The following is a 15,471-nucleotide window of genomic DNA, read 5'->3' on the forward strand; positions in this document are numbered from 1 at the left end:
TAACTAGAGTCACAGTAATGGTTCAAAACATAGACAGTAAGAAGAGTCGGTATTCTTGTACTTAAGTCGGCACTGTGCGTTTTGTATTTAATTCCGATGCCATATCAGTGTTTCATCGTCAATAAGAAGGTCCAAGTGATACAGTAAACCTGAAGGGAAGCATCGGAATCTATAACTATTGTCACAGGAATGGTTCCAAACGTAGACAGTACGAAGAGTCAGTCTTCTTGTACTTAAGTTGGCATTGTGGCTTTTCTATTTAATTCCGATGCAATTTCTGTGTTTCATCGTCAATAAAAAGGTCAGAGGGATACAGTAAACCTGAAGTGAAGCATCGGAATCTATAACTAGTGTCACAGGAATGGTTCAAAACATAGACGATAGAAAGAGTCAGTCATCTTGTACTTAAGTCGGCATTGTGCCTTTTCTATTTAATTCCGTTTCAATTTCTGTGTTTCATCGTCAATAAGAAGGTCCAAGGGATACAGTAAACCTGGAGTGAAGCATCGGAATCTATCACTAGACTCACAGGAATGGTTCAAAGCATAGACAGTAAGAAGAGTCAGTCCTCTTGTACTTAGGTCGACATTGTGCCTTTTCCAATTAATTCCGATGCAATTTCTGTGTTTCATCGTCAATAAGAAGGTCAGAGGGAAACAATATGCCTGAAGTGAAGCATCGCAATCTATAACTAGTGTCACAGGAATGGTTCAAAAATCATAGACAGTAAGAGGAGTCAGTCTTCGTGTACTTATGTCGGTATTTTGCCTTTTGTATTTAATACCGATGCAATTTCTGTGTTTCATCGTCTATAAGAAGTTCAGAGGGATACAGTAAACCTGAAGTGATGCATCGGAATCCACAACTAGTGTCACAGGAATGGTTCAAAGCATAGGCAGTGGGAAGAGTCAGTCATCTTGTACTTAATTCGGCAATGTGCCTTTTGTATTTAATTCCGATCCAATTTCTGTGTTTCATCGTCAATAAGAAGGTCCAAGGTATACAGTAAACCTGACGTAAAGCATCGGAATCTATACCTAGTGTCACAGGAATGGTTCAAACTATAATCAGTAAGAAGAGTCAGTCTTCTTGTACTTAAGTCGGCATTCTGCCTTTGCTATTTATTTCCGATGCAATTTCTGTGATTCATCGTCAATAAGAAGGTCCAAGGGAAACAGTAAACCTGAAGTGACGCATCGGAATCTATAACTATTGTCACAGGAATGGTTCCAAACGTAGACAGTACGAAAAGTCAGTCTTCTTGTACTAAAGTTGGCATTGTGGCTTTTCTATTTAATTCCGATGCAATTTCTGTGTTTCATCGTCAATAAAAAGGTCAGAGGGATACAGTAAACCTGAAGTGAAGCATCGGAATCTATAACTAGTGTCACAGGAATGGTTCAAAACATAGTCAGTAAGAAGAGTCAGTCCACCTGTCCTTAAGTCGGCATTGCGCCTTTTGTATTTAATTCCGATGCAATTTCTGTGTTTCATCGGCAATAAGGTCAGAGGGATACAGTAAACCTTAAGTGAAGCATCGGAATCTAGTGTCACAGGAATGGTTCAAAACATAGACGATAGGAAGAGTCAGTCATCTTGTACTTAAGTCGGCATTGTGCCTTTTCTATTTAATTCCGATGCAATTTCTGTGTTTCATCGTCAATAAGAAGGTCCAAGGGATACAGTAAACCTGGAGTGAAGCATCGGAATCTATCACTAGACTCACAGGAATGGTTCAAAAATCATAGACAGTAAGTAGAGTCAGTCTTCGTGTACTTATGTCGGTATTTTGCCTTTTGTATTTAATACCGATGCAATTTCTGTGTTTCATCGTCAATAAGAAGTTCAGAGGGATACAGTAAACCTGAAGTGATGCATCGGAATCCACAACTAGTGTCACAGGAATGGTTCAAAGCATAGGCAGTGGGAAGAGTCAGTCATCTTTTACTTAATTCGGCAATGTGCCTTTTGTATTTAATTCCGATGCAATTTCTGTGTTTCATCGTCAATAAGAAGGTCCAAGGTATACAGTAAACCTGACGTAAAGCATCGGAATCTATAACTAGTGTCACAGGAATGGTTCAAACTATAATCAGTAAGAAGAGTCAGTCTTCTTGTACTTAAGTCGGCATTGTGCCTTTTCTATTTAATTCCGATGCAATTTCAGTGTTTCATCGTCAAAAAGAAGGTCCAAGGGATACAGTAAACCTGGAGTGAAGCATCGGAATCTATAACAAGTGTCACAGGAAAGGTTCAAACTATAATCAGTAAGAAGAGTCAGTCTTCTTGTACTTAAGTCGGCATTGTGCCTTTTCTATTTAATTCCGATGCAATTTCAGTGTTTCATCGTCAAAAAGAAGGTCCAAGTGATACAGTAAACCTGAAGGGAAGCATCGGAATCTATAACTATTGTCATAGGAATGGTTCCAAACGTAGACAGTACGAAGAGTCAGTCTTCTTGTACTTAAGTTGGCATTGCGGCTTTTCTATTTAATTCCGATGCAATTTCTGTGTTTCATCGTCAATAAAAAGGTCAGAGGGATACAGTAAACCTGAAGTGAAGCATCGGAATCTATAACTAGTGTCACAGGAATGGTTCAAAACATAGACGATAGAAAGAGTCAGTCATCTTGTACTTAAGTCGGCATTGTGCCTTTTCTATTTAATTCTGTTTCAATTTCTGTGTTTCATCGTCAATAAGAAGGTCCAAGGGATACAGTAAACCTGGAGTGAAGCATCGGAATCTATCACTAGACTCACAGGAATGGTTCAAAGCATAGACAGTAAGAAGAGTCAGTCCTCTTGTACTTAGGTCGACATTGTGCCTTTTCCAATTAATTCCGATGCAATTTCTGTGTTTCATCGTCAATAAGAAGGTCAGAGGGAAACAATATGCCTGAAGTGAAGCATCGCAATCTATAACTAGTGTCACAGGAATGGTTCAAAAATCATAGACAGTAAGAGGAGTCAGTCTTCGTGTACTTATGTCGGTATTTTGCCTTTTGTATTTAATACCGATGCAATTTCTGTGTTTCATCGTCAATAAGAAGTTCAGAGGGATACAGTAAACCTGAAGTGATGCATCGGAATCCACAACTAGTGTCACAGGAATGGTTCAAAGCATAGGCAGTGGGAAGAGTCAGTCATCTTGTACTTAATTCGGCAATGTGCCTTTTGTATTTAATTCCGATCCAATTTCTGTGTTTCATCGTCAATAAGAAGGTCCAAGGTATACAGTAAACCTGACGTAAAGCATCGGAATCTATAACTAGTGTCACAGGAATGGTTCAAACTATAATCAGTAAGAAGAGTCAGTCTTCTTGTACTTAAGTCGGCATTCTGCCTTTGCTATTTATTTCCGATGCAATTTCTGTGATTCATCGTCAATAAGAAGGTCCAAGGGAAACAGTAAACCTGAAGTGACGCATCGGAATCTATAACTATTGTCACAGGAATGGTTCCAAACGTAGACAGTACGAAAAGTCAGTCTTCTTGTACTAAAGTTGGCATTGTGGCTTTTCTATCTAATTCCGATGCAATTTCTGTGTTTCATCGTCAATAAAAAGGTCAGAGGGATACAGTAAACCTGAAGTGAAGCATCGGAATCTATAACTAGTGTCACAGGAATGGTTCAAAACATAGTCAGTAAGAAGAGTCAGTCCACCTGTCCTTAAGTCGGCATTGCGCCTTTTGTATTTAATTCCGATGCAATTTCTGTGTTTCATCGGCAATAAGGTCAGAGGGATACAGTAAACCTTAAGTGAAGCATCGGAATCTAGTATCACAGGAATGGTTCAAAACATAGACGATAGGAAGAGTCAGTCATCTTGTACTTAAGTCGGCATTGTGCCTTTTCTATTTAATTCCGATGCAATTTCTGTGTTTCATCGTCAATAAGAAGGTCCAAGGGATACAGTAAACCTGGAGTGAAGCATCGGTATCTATCACTAGACTCACAGGAATGGTTCAAAAATCATAGACAGTAAGTAGAGTCAGTCTTCGTGTACTTATGTCGGTATTTTGCCTTTTGTATTTAATACCGATGCAATTTCTGTGTTTCATCGTCAATAAGAAGTTCAGAGGGATACAGTAAACCTGAAGTGATGCATCGGAATCCACAACTAGTGTCACAGGAATGGTTCAAAGCATAGGCAGTGGGAAGAGTCAGTCATCTTTTACTTAATTCGGCAATGTGCCTTTTGTATTTAATTCCGATGCAATTTCTGTGTTTCATCGTCAATAAGAAGGTCCAAGGTATACAGTAAACCTGACGTAAAGCATCGGAATCTATAACTAGTGTCACAGGAATGGTTCAAACTATAATCAGTAAGAAGAGTCAGTCTTCTTGTACTTAAGTCGGCATTGTGCCTTTTCTATTTAATTCCGATGCAACTTCAGTGTTTCATCGTCAAAAAGAAGGTCCAAGGGATACAGTAAACCTGGAGTGAAGCATCGGAATCTATAACAAGTGTCACAGGAAAGGTTCAAACTATAATCAGTAAGAAGAGTCAGTCTTCTTGTACTTAAGTCGGCATTGTGCCTTTTCTATTTAATTCCGATGCAATTTCAGTGTTTCATCGTCAAAAAGAAGGTCCAAGGGATACAGTAAACCTGGAGTGAAGCATTGGAATCTATAACAAGTGTCACAGGAAAGGTTCAAAACATAGACAGTAAGAAGAGTCAGTCTTCTTGTACTTAAGTCGGCATTGTGCATTTTCTATTTAATTCCGATGCAATTTCTGTGTTTCATCGTCAATAAGAAGGTCAAAGGGATACAGTAAACCTGAGGTGAAGCATCGGAATCTATACCTAGTGTCACAGGAATGGTTCAAAACATAGTCAGGAAGACGAGTCAGTCTTCTTGTACTTCAGTCAGCATTGTGACTTTTGTATTTAATTCCGATGCAATTTCTGACATTCATCGTCAATAAGAAGGTCCAAGGGATATAGTAAACCTGGATTGAGGCATCGAAATCTATAACTAGTGTCACAGGAGAGGTTCAAAACATAGACAGTAAGAAGAGTCAGTCTTCTTGTCCTTAAGTCGGCATTGTGTCTTTTGTATTTAATTCCGATGCAATTTCTGTGTTTCATCGTCAATAAGAAGGTCCAAGGGATATAGTAAACCTGGAGTGAAGCATCGGAATCTATAACTAGTGTCACAGGAATGGTTCAAAACATAGACAGTAAGAAGAGTCAGTCTTCTTGTACTTAAGTCGGCATTGTGCCTTTTGTATTTAATTCCGATTCAATTTCTGTGTTTCATCGTCAATAAGAATGTCCAAGGGATACAGTAAACCTGAAGTGAAGCATCGGAATCTATAACTAGTATCACAGGAATGGTTCAAATCATTGTCAATAAGAAGAGTCGGTCTTCATGTACGTAAGTCGGCATTGTGCTTTTTTATTTAATTCCGAAGCAATTTCTGTGTTTCATCGTCAATAAGAAGGTACAAGGGATACAGTAATTCTGAAGTGAAGCGTCGGAATCTATAACTAGTGTCACAGGAATGGTTCAAAACATAGACAGTAAGAAGAGTCAGTCTTCATGTACTTAAGTCGGCATTGTGCCTTTTCTATTTAATTCCGATGCAATTTCTGTGTTTCATCGTCACTAAGAAGGTCAGAGGGATACAGTAAACCTGAAGTGAAGCATCGGAATCTATAACTACTATCACAGGAATGGTTCAAATCATTGTTAATAAGAAGAGTCGGTCTTCATGTACTTAAGTCGGCATTGCGCCTTTTGTATTTAATTCCGATGCAATTTCTGTATTTCATCGTCAATAAGAAGGTACAGGGGATACAGTAAACCTGGTGTGCAGCACCGGAATCTATAACTAGAGTCACAGTAATGGTTCAAAAAATAGACAGTAAGAAGAGTCGGTATTCTTGTACTTAAGTCGGCAGTGTGCGTTTTGTATTTAATTCCGATGCAATATCAGTGTTTCATCGTCAATAAGAAGGTCCAAGTGATACAGTAAACCTGAAGGGAAGCATCGGAATCTATAACTAGTGTCACTGGAATGGTTCAAAATATAGACAGTAAGCAGAGTCAGTCTTATTGTACTTAAGTCGGCATTGTGCCTATTCTACTTATTTCCGATGCAATTTCTGTGATTCATCGTCAATAAGAAGGTCCAAGGGAAACAGTAAACCTGAAGTGACGCATCTGAATCTATAACTATTGTCACAGGAATGGTTCCAAACGTAGACAGTACGAAGAGTCAGTCTTCTTGTACTTAAGTTGGCATTGTCCCTTTTCCATTTAATTCCGATGCAATTTCTGTGTTTCATCGTCAATAAGAAGGTCAGAGGGATACAATAAGCCTGAAGTGAAGCAACGAAATCTATAACTAGTGTCACAGGAGTGGTTCAAAGCATAGTCAGTAAGAAGAGTCAGTCTTCTTGTCCTTAAGTCGGCATTGTGCCTTTTGTATTTAATTCCGATGCAATTTCTGTGTTTCATCGTCAAGATGTAGGTCCAAGGGATACAGTGAACCTGGAGTGAAGCACCGGAATCTATAACTAGAGTCACAGTAATGGTTCAAAACATAGACAGTAAGAAGAGTCGGTATTCTTGTACTTAAGTCGGCACTGTGCGTTTTGTATTTAATTCCGATGCAATATCAGTGTTTCATCGTCAATAAGAAGGTCCAAGTGATACAGTAAACCTGAAGGGAAGCATCGGAATCTATAACTATTGTCACAGGAATAGTTCCAAACGTAGACAGTACGAAGAGTCAGTCTTCTTGTACTTAAGTTGGCATTGTGGCTTTTCTATTTAATTCCGATGCAATTTCCTTGTTTCATCGTCAATAAGAAGTTCAGAGGGATACAGTAAACCTGAAGTGATGCATCGGAATCCACAACTAGTGTCACAGGAATGGTTCAAAGCATAGGCAGTGGGAAGAGTCAGTCATCTTGTACTTAATTCGGCAATGTGCCTTTTGTATTTAATTCCGATGCAATTTCTGTGTTTCATCGTCAATAAGAAGGTCCAAGGTATACAGTAAACCTGACGTAAAGCATCGGAATCTATAACTAGTGTCACAGGAATGGTTCAAACTATTATCAGTAAGAAGAGTCAGTCTTCTTGTACTTAAGTCGGCATTGTGCCTTTTCTATTTAATTCCGATGCAAATTCAGTGTTTCATCGTCAAAAAGAAGGTCCAAGGGATACAGTAAACCTGGAGTGAAGCATCGGAATCTATAACAAGTGTCACAGGAAAGGTTCAAACTATAATCAGTAAGACGAGTCAGTCTTCTTGTACTTAAGTCGGCATTGTGCCTTTTCTATTTAATTCCGATGCAATTTCAGTGTTTCATCGTCAATAAGAAGGTCAAAGGGATACAGTAAACCTGAGGTGAAGCATCGGAATCTATACCTAGTGTCACAGGAATGGTTCAAAACATAGTCAGGAAGACGAGTCAGTCTTCTTGTACTTCAGTCAGCATTGTGACTTTTGTATATAATTCCGATGCAATTTCTGACATTCATCGTCAATAAGAAGGTCCAAGGGATATAGTAAACCTAGAGTGAAGCATCGGAATCTATAACTAGTGTCACAGGAATGGTTCAAAACATAGACAGTATGAAGAGTCAGTCTTCTTGTACTTAAGTCGGCATTGTGCCTTTTGTATTTAATTCCGATTCAATTTCTGTGTTTCATCGTCAATAAGAATGTCCAAGGGATACAGTAAACCTGAAGTGAAGCATCGGAATCTATAACTAGTATCACAGGAATGGTTCAAATCATTGTCAATAAGAAGAGTCGGTCTTCATGTACTTAAGTCGGCATTGTGCTTTTTTATTTAATTCCGAAGCAATTTCTGTGTTTCATCGTCAATAAGAAGGTACTAGGGATACAGTAATCCTGAAGTGAAGCGTCGGAATCTATAACTAGTGTCACAGGAATGGTTCAAATCATAGACAGTAAGAAGAGTCAGTCTTCATGTACTTAAGTCGGCATTGTGCCTTTTCTATTAAATTCCGATGCAATTTCTGTGTTTCATCGTCACTAAGAAGGTCAGAGGGATACAGTAAACCTGAAGTGAAGCATCGGAATCTATAACTAGTGTCACAGGAATGGTTGAAATCATAGTCAGTAAGAAGAGTCAGTCTTCTTGTACTTAAGTCGGCATTGTGCCTTTCGTATTTAATTCCGATGCAATTTCTGTGTTTCACCGTCAATAAGGAGGTCAGAGGGATACAGTAAACCTGAAGTGAAGCATCGGAATCTATAACCAGTGTCACAGGAATGGTTAAAACATATACAGTAAGAAGAGTCAGTCTTCTTGTACTTAAGTCGGCATTGTGCCTTTTGTATTTAATTCCGATGCTATTTCTGAGTTTCATCGTCAATAAGAAGGTCAGAGGGATACAGTAAACCTGAATTGAAGCATCGGAATCTATAACTAGTGTCACAGGAATAATTCAAAGCATAGTCAGTAAGAAGAGTCGGTATTCTTGTACTTAAGTCGACACTGTGCGTTTTGTATTAAATTCCGATGCAATATCAGTGTTTCATCGTCAATAAGAAGGTCCAAGTGAAACAGTAAACCTAAAGGGAAGCATCGGAATCTATAACTAGTGTCACTGGAATGGTTCAAAATACAGACAGTAAGAAGAGTCAGTCTTATTGTACTTAAGTCGGCATTGTGCCTTTTCTATTTATTTCCGATGCAATTTCTGTGATTCATCGTCAATAAGAAGGTCCAAGGGAAACAGTAAACCTGAAGTGACGCATCTGAATCTATAACTATTGTCACAGGAATGGTTCCAAACGTAGACAGTACGAAGAGTCAGTCTTCTTGTACTTAAGTTGGCATTGTGCCTTTTCCATCTAATTCCGATGCAATTTCTGTGTTTCATCGTCAATAAGAAGGTCAGAGGGATACAATAAGCCTGACGTGAAGCATCGCAATCTATAACTAGTGTCACAGGAATGGTTCAAATCATAGTCAGTAAGAAGAGTCAGTCTTCGTGCCCTTAAGTCGGCATTGTGCCTTTTGTATTTAATTCCGATGCAATTTCTGTGTTTCATCGTCAAGAAGTAGGTCCAAGGGATACAGTGAACCTGGAGTGAAGCACCGGAATCTATAACTAGAGTCACAGTAATGGTTCAAAACATAGACAGTAAGAAGAGTCGGTATTCTTGTACTTAAGTCGGCACTGTGCGTTTTGTATTTAATTCCGATGCAATATCAGTGTTTCATCGTCAATAAGAAGGTCCAAGTGATACAGTAAACCTGAAGGGAAGCATCGGAATCTATAACTAGTGTCACTGGAATGGTTCAAAATATAGACAGTAAGAAGAGTCAGTCTTCTTGTACTTAAGTCGGCATTGTGCCTTTGCTATTTATTTCCGATGCAATTTCTGTGATTCATCGTCAATAAGAAGGTGCAAGGGAAACAGTAAACCTGAAGTGACGCATCGGAATCTATAACTATTGTCAAGGGAATGGTTCCAAACGTAGACAGTACGAAGAGTCAGTCTTCTTGTACTTAAGTTGGCATTGTGGCTTTTCTATTTAATTCCGATGCAATTTCTGTGTTTCACCGTCAATAAAAAGGTCAGAGGGATACAGTAAACCTGAAGTGAAGCATCGGAATCTATAACTAGTGTCACAGGAATGGTTCAAAACATAGTCAGTAAGAAGAGTCAGTCTTCCTGTCCTTAAGTCGGCATTGCGCCTTTTGTATTTAATTCCGATGCAATTTCTGTGTTTCATCGGCAATAACGTCAGAGGGATACAGTAAACCTTAAGTGAAGCATCGGAATCTAGTGTCACAGGAATGGTTCAAAACATAGACGATAGGAAGAGTCAGTCATCTTGTACTTAAGTCGGCATTGTGCCTTTTCTATTTAATTCCGATGCAATTTCTGTGTTTCATCGTCAAAAAGAAGGTCCAAGGGATACAGTAAACCTGGAGTGAAGCATCGGAATCTATAACAAGTGTCACAGGAAAGGTTCAAATTATAATCAGTAAGACGAGTCAGTCTTCTTGTACTTAAGTCGGCATTGTGCCTTTTCTATTTAATTCCGATGCAATTTCAGTGTTTCATCGTCAAAAAGCAGGTCCAAGGGATACAGTAAACCTGGAGTGAAGCATCGGAATCTACAACAAGTGTCACAGGAAAGGTTCAAACCATAGACAGTAAGAAGAGTCAGTCTTCTTGTACTTAAGTCGGCATTGTGCCTTTTCTATTTAATTCCGATGCAATTTCTGTGTTTCATCGTCAATAAGAAGGTCAAAGGGATACAGTAAACCTGAGGTGAAGCATCGGAATCTATACCTAGTGTCACAGGAATGGTTCAAAACATAGTCAGGAAGACGAGTCAGTCTTCTTGTACTTCAGTCAGCATTGTGACTTTTGTATTTAATTCCGATGCAATTTCTGACATTCATCGTCAATAAGAAGGTCCAAGGGATATAGTAAACCTGGAGTGAGGCATCGAAATCTATAACTAGTGTCACAGGAGTGGTTCAAAACATAGACAGTAAGAACAGTCAGTCTTCTTGTCCTTAAGTCGGGATTGTGTCTTTTGTATTAAATTCCGATGCAATTTCTGTGTTTCAGCGTCAATAAGAAGGTCCAAGGGATATAGTAAACCTGGAGTGAAGCATCGGAATCTATAACTAGTGTCACAGGAATGGTTCAAAACATAGACAGTAAGAAGAGTCAGTCTTCTTGTACTTAAGTCGGCATTGTGCCTTTTGTATTTAATTCCGATTCAATTTCTGTGTTTCATCGTCAATAAGAATGTCCAAGGGATACAGTAAACCTGAAGTGAAGCATCGGAATCTATAACTAGTATCACGGGAGTGGTTCAAATCATTGTCAATAAGAAGAGTCGGTCTTCATGTACTTAAGTCGGCATTGTGCTTTTTTATTTAATTCCGAAGCAATTTCTGTGTTTCATCGTCAATAAGTAGGTACAAGGGATACAGTAATCCTGAAGTGAAGCGTCGGAATCTATAACTAGTGTCACAGGAATGGTTCAAATCATAGACAGTAAGAAGAGTCAGTCTTTATGTACTTAAGTCGGCATTGTGCCTTTTCTATTTAATTCCGATGCAATTTCTGTGTTTCATTGTCACTAAGAAGGTCAGAGGGATACAGTAAACCTGAAGTGAAGCATCGGAATCTATAACTAGTGTCACAGGAATGGTTGAAAACATAGTCAGTAAGAAGAGTCAGTCTTCTTGTACTTAAGTCGGCATTGTGCCTTTCGTATTTAATTCCGATGCAATTTCTGTTTTTCACCGTCAATAAGAAGGTCAGAGGGATACAGTAAACCTGAAGTGAAGCATCGGAATCTATAACCAGTGTCACAGGAATGGTTAAAACATATACAGTAAGAAGAGACAGTCTTCTTGTACTTAAGTCGGCATTGTGCCTTTTGTATTTAATTCCGATGCTATTTCTGAGTTTCATCGTCAATAAGAAGGTCAGAGGGATACAGTAAACCTGAAGTGAAGCATCGGAATCTATAACTAGTGTCACAGGAATAATTCAAAACATAGTCAGTAAGAAGAGTCAGTCTTCTTGTCCTTAAGTCGGCATTGTGACTTTTGTATTTAATTCCGATGCAATTTCTGTGTTTCGTCGACAATAAGAAGGTCCAAGGGATATAGTAAACCTGGAGTGAAGCATCGGAATCTATAACTAGTGTCACAGGAATGGTTCCAAACGTAGACAGTACAAAGAGTCAGTCTTCTTGTACTTAAGTTGGCATTGTGCCTTTTCCATTTAATTCCGATGCAATTTCTGTGTTTCATCGTCAATAAGAAGGTCAGAGGGATACAATAAGCCTGAAGTGAAGCATCGCAATCTATAACTAGTGTCACAGGAATGGTTCAAAGCATAGTCAGTAAGAAGAGTCAGTCTTCGTGTCCTTAACTCGGCATTGTGCCTTTTGTATTTAATTCCGATGCAATTTCTGTGTTTCATCGTCAAGAAGTAGGTCCAAGGGATACAGTGAACCTGGAGTGAAGCACCGGAATCTATAACTAGAGTCACAGTAATGGTTCAAAACATAGACAGTAAGAAGAGTCGGTATTCTTGTACTTAAGTCGGCACTGTGCGTTTGTATTTCATTCCGATGCAATATCAGTGTTTCATCGTCAATAAGAAGGTCCAAGTGATACAGTAAGCCTGAAGGGAAGCATCGGAATCTATAACTAGTGTCACTGGAATGGTTCAAAATATAGACAGTAAGAAGAGTCAGTCTTCTTGTACTTAAGTCGGCATTGTGCCTTTGCTATTTATTTCCGATGCAATTTCTGTGATTCATCGTCAATAAGAAGGTCCTAGGGAAACAGTAAACCTGAAGTGACGCATCGGAATCTATAACTATTGTCAAGGGAATGGTTCCAAATACAGACAGTACGAAGAGTCAATCTTCTTGTACTTAAGTTGGCATTGTGGCTTTTCTATTTAATTCCGATGCAATTTCTGTGTTTCACCGTCAATAAAAAGGTCAGAGGGATACAGTAAACCTGAAGTGAAGCATCGGAATCTATAACTAGTGTCACAGGAATGGTTCGAAACATAGTCAGTAAGAAGAGTCAGTCTTCCTGTCCTTAAGTCGGCATTGCGCCTTTTGTATTTAATTCCGATGCAATTTCTGTGTTTCATCGGCAATAAGGTCAGAGGGATACAGTAAACCTTAAGTGAAGTATCGGAATCTAGTGTCACAGGAATGATTCAAAACATAGACGATAGGAAGAGTCAGTCATCTTGTACTTAAGTCGGCATTGTGCCTTTTCTATTTAATTCCGATGCAATTTCTGTGTTTCATCGTCAATACGAAGGTCCAAGGGATACAGTAAACCTGGAGTGAAGCATCGGAATCTATCACTGGAGTCACAGGAATGGTTCAAAGCATAGACAGTAAGAAGAGTCAGTCCTCTTGTACTTAGGTCGACATTGTGCCTTTTCCAATTAATTCCGATGCAATTTCTGTGTTTCATCGTCAATAAGAAGGTCAGAGGAATACAATAAGCCTGAAGTGAAGCATCGCAATCTATAACTAGTGTCACAGGAATGGTTCAAAAATCATAGACAGTAAGAAGAGTCAGTCTTCGTGTACTTATGTCGGTATTTTGCCTTTTGTATTTAATTCCGATGCAATTTCTGTGTTTCATCGTCAATAAGAAGGTCAGAGGGATACAGTAAACCTGAAGTGATGCATCGGAATCCACAACTAGTGTCACAGGAATGGTTCAAAGCATAGGCAGTGGGAAGAGTCAGTCATCTTGTACTTAATTCGGCATTGTGCCTTTTGTATTTAATTCCGATGCAATTTCTCTGTTTCATCGTCAATAAGAAGGTCCAAGATATACAGTAAACCTGACGTAAAGCATCGGAATCTATAACTAGTGTCACAGGAATGGTTCAAACTATAATCAGTAAGAAGAGTCAGTCTTGTTGTACTTAAGTCGGCATTGTGCCTTTTCTATTTAATTCCGATGCAATTTCAGTGTTTCATCGTCAAAAAGAAGGTCCAAGGGATACAGTAAACCTGGAGTGAAGCATCGGAATCTATAACAAGTGTCACAGGGAAGGTTCAAAACATAGACAGTAAGAAGAGTCAGTCTTCTTGTACTTAAGTCAGCATTGTGCCTTTTCTATTTAATTCCGATGCAATTTCTGTGTTTCATCGTCAATAAGAAGGTCAGAGGGATAGAGTAAACCTGAGGTGAAGCATCGGAATCTATACCTAGTGTCACAGGAATGGTTCAAAACATAGTCAGGAAGACGAGTCAGTCTTCTTGTACTTCAGTCAGCATTGTGACTTTTGTATTTAATTCCGATGCAATTTCTGACTTTCATCGTCAATAAGACTGTCCAAGGGAAATAGTAAACCTGGAGTGAAGCATCGAAATCTATAACTAGTGTCACAGAAATGGTTCAAAACATAGACAGTAAGAAGAGTCAGTCTTCTTGTCCTTAAGTCGGCATTGTGTCTTTTGTATTTAATTCCGATGCAATTTCTGTGTTTCATCGTCAATAAGAAGGTCCAAGGGATATAGTAAACCTGGAGTGAAGCATCGGAAACTATAACTAGTGTCACAGGAATGGTTCAAAACATAGAGAGTAAGAAGAGTCAGTCTTCTTGTACTTAAGTCGGCATTGTGCCTTTTGTATTTAATTCCGATTCAATTTCTGTGTTTCATCGTCAATAAGAATGTCCAAGGGATACAGTAAACCTGAAGTGAAGCATCGGAATCTATAACTAGTATCACAGGAATGGTTCAAATCATTGTCAATAAGAAGAGTCGGTCTTCATGTACTTAAGTCGGCATTGTGCCTTTTTTATTTAATTCCGAAGCAATTTCTGTGTTTCATCGTCAATAAGAAGGTACAAGGGATACAGTAAACCTGAAGTGAAGCGTCGGAATCTATAACTAGTGTCACAGGAATGGTTCAAAACATAGACAGTAAGAAGAGTCAGTCTTCATGTACTTACGTCGGCATTGTGCCTTTTCTATTTAATTCCGATGCAATTTCTGTGTTTCATCGTCACTAAGAAGGTCAGAGGGATACAGTAAACCTGAAGTGAAGCATCGGAATCTATAACTAGTGTCACAGGAATGGTTGAAACATAGTCAGTAAGAAGAGTCAGTCTTCTTGTACTTAAGTCGGCGTTGTGCCTTTCGTATTTAATTCCGATGCAATTTCTGTGTTTCACCGTCAATAAGAAGGTCAGAGGGATACAGTAAACCTGAAGTGAAGCATCGGAATCTATAACCAGTGTCACAGGAATGGTTAAAACATATACAGTAAGAAGAGTCAGTCTTCTTGTACTTATGTCGTCATTGTGCCTTTTGTATTTAATTCCGATGCTATTTCTGAGTTTCATCGTCAATAAGAAGGTCAGAGGCATACAGTAAACCTGAAGTGAAGCATCGGAATCTATAACTAGTGTCACAGGAATGGTTCAAAACATAGACAGTAAGAAGAGTCAGTCTTATTGTACATAAAACGGCATTGAGCCTTTTGTATTTAATTCCGATGCAATTTCTGTGTTTCATCGTCAATAAGAATGTCCAAGGGATACAGTAAACCTGGAGTGAAGCACCGGAATCTATAACTAGAGTCACAGTAATGGTTCAAAACATAGACAGTAAGAATAGTCGGTATTCTTGTACTTAAGTCGGCACTGTGCGTTTTGTATTTAATTCCGATGCAATTTCTGTGTTTCACCGTCAATAAGAAGGTCAGAGGGATACAGTAAACCTGAAGTGAAGCATCGGAATCTATAACCAGTGTCACAGGAATGGTTAAAACATATACAGTAAGAAGAGTCAGTCTTCTTGTACTTAAGTCGGCATTGTGCCTTTTCTATTTGTTTCCGATGCATTTTCTGTGATTCATCGTCAATAAGAAGGTCCAAGGGAAACAGTAAACCTGAAGTGACGCATCGGAATCTATAACTATTGTCACAGGAATCGTTCCA

The sequence above is a fragment of the Schistocerca serialis genome, chromosome 9, assembly GCF_023864345.2.
Source record: "Schistocerca serialis cubense isolate TAMUIC-IGC-003099 chromosome 9, iqSchSeri2.2, whole genome shotgun sequence".
Lineage (NCBI taxonomy): Eukaryota > Metazoa > Arthropoda > Insecta > Orthoptera > Acrididae > Schistocerca > Schistocerca serialis.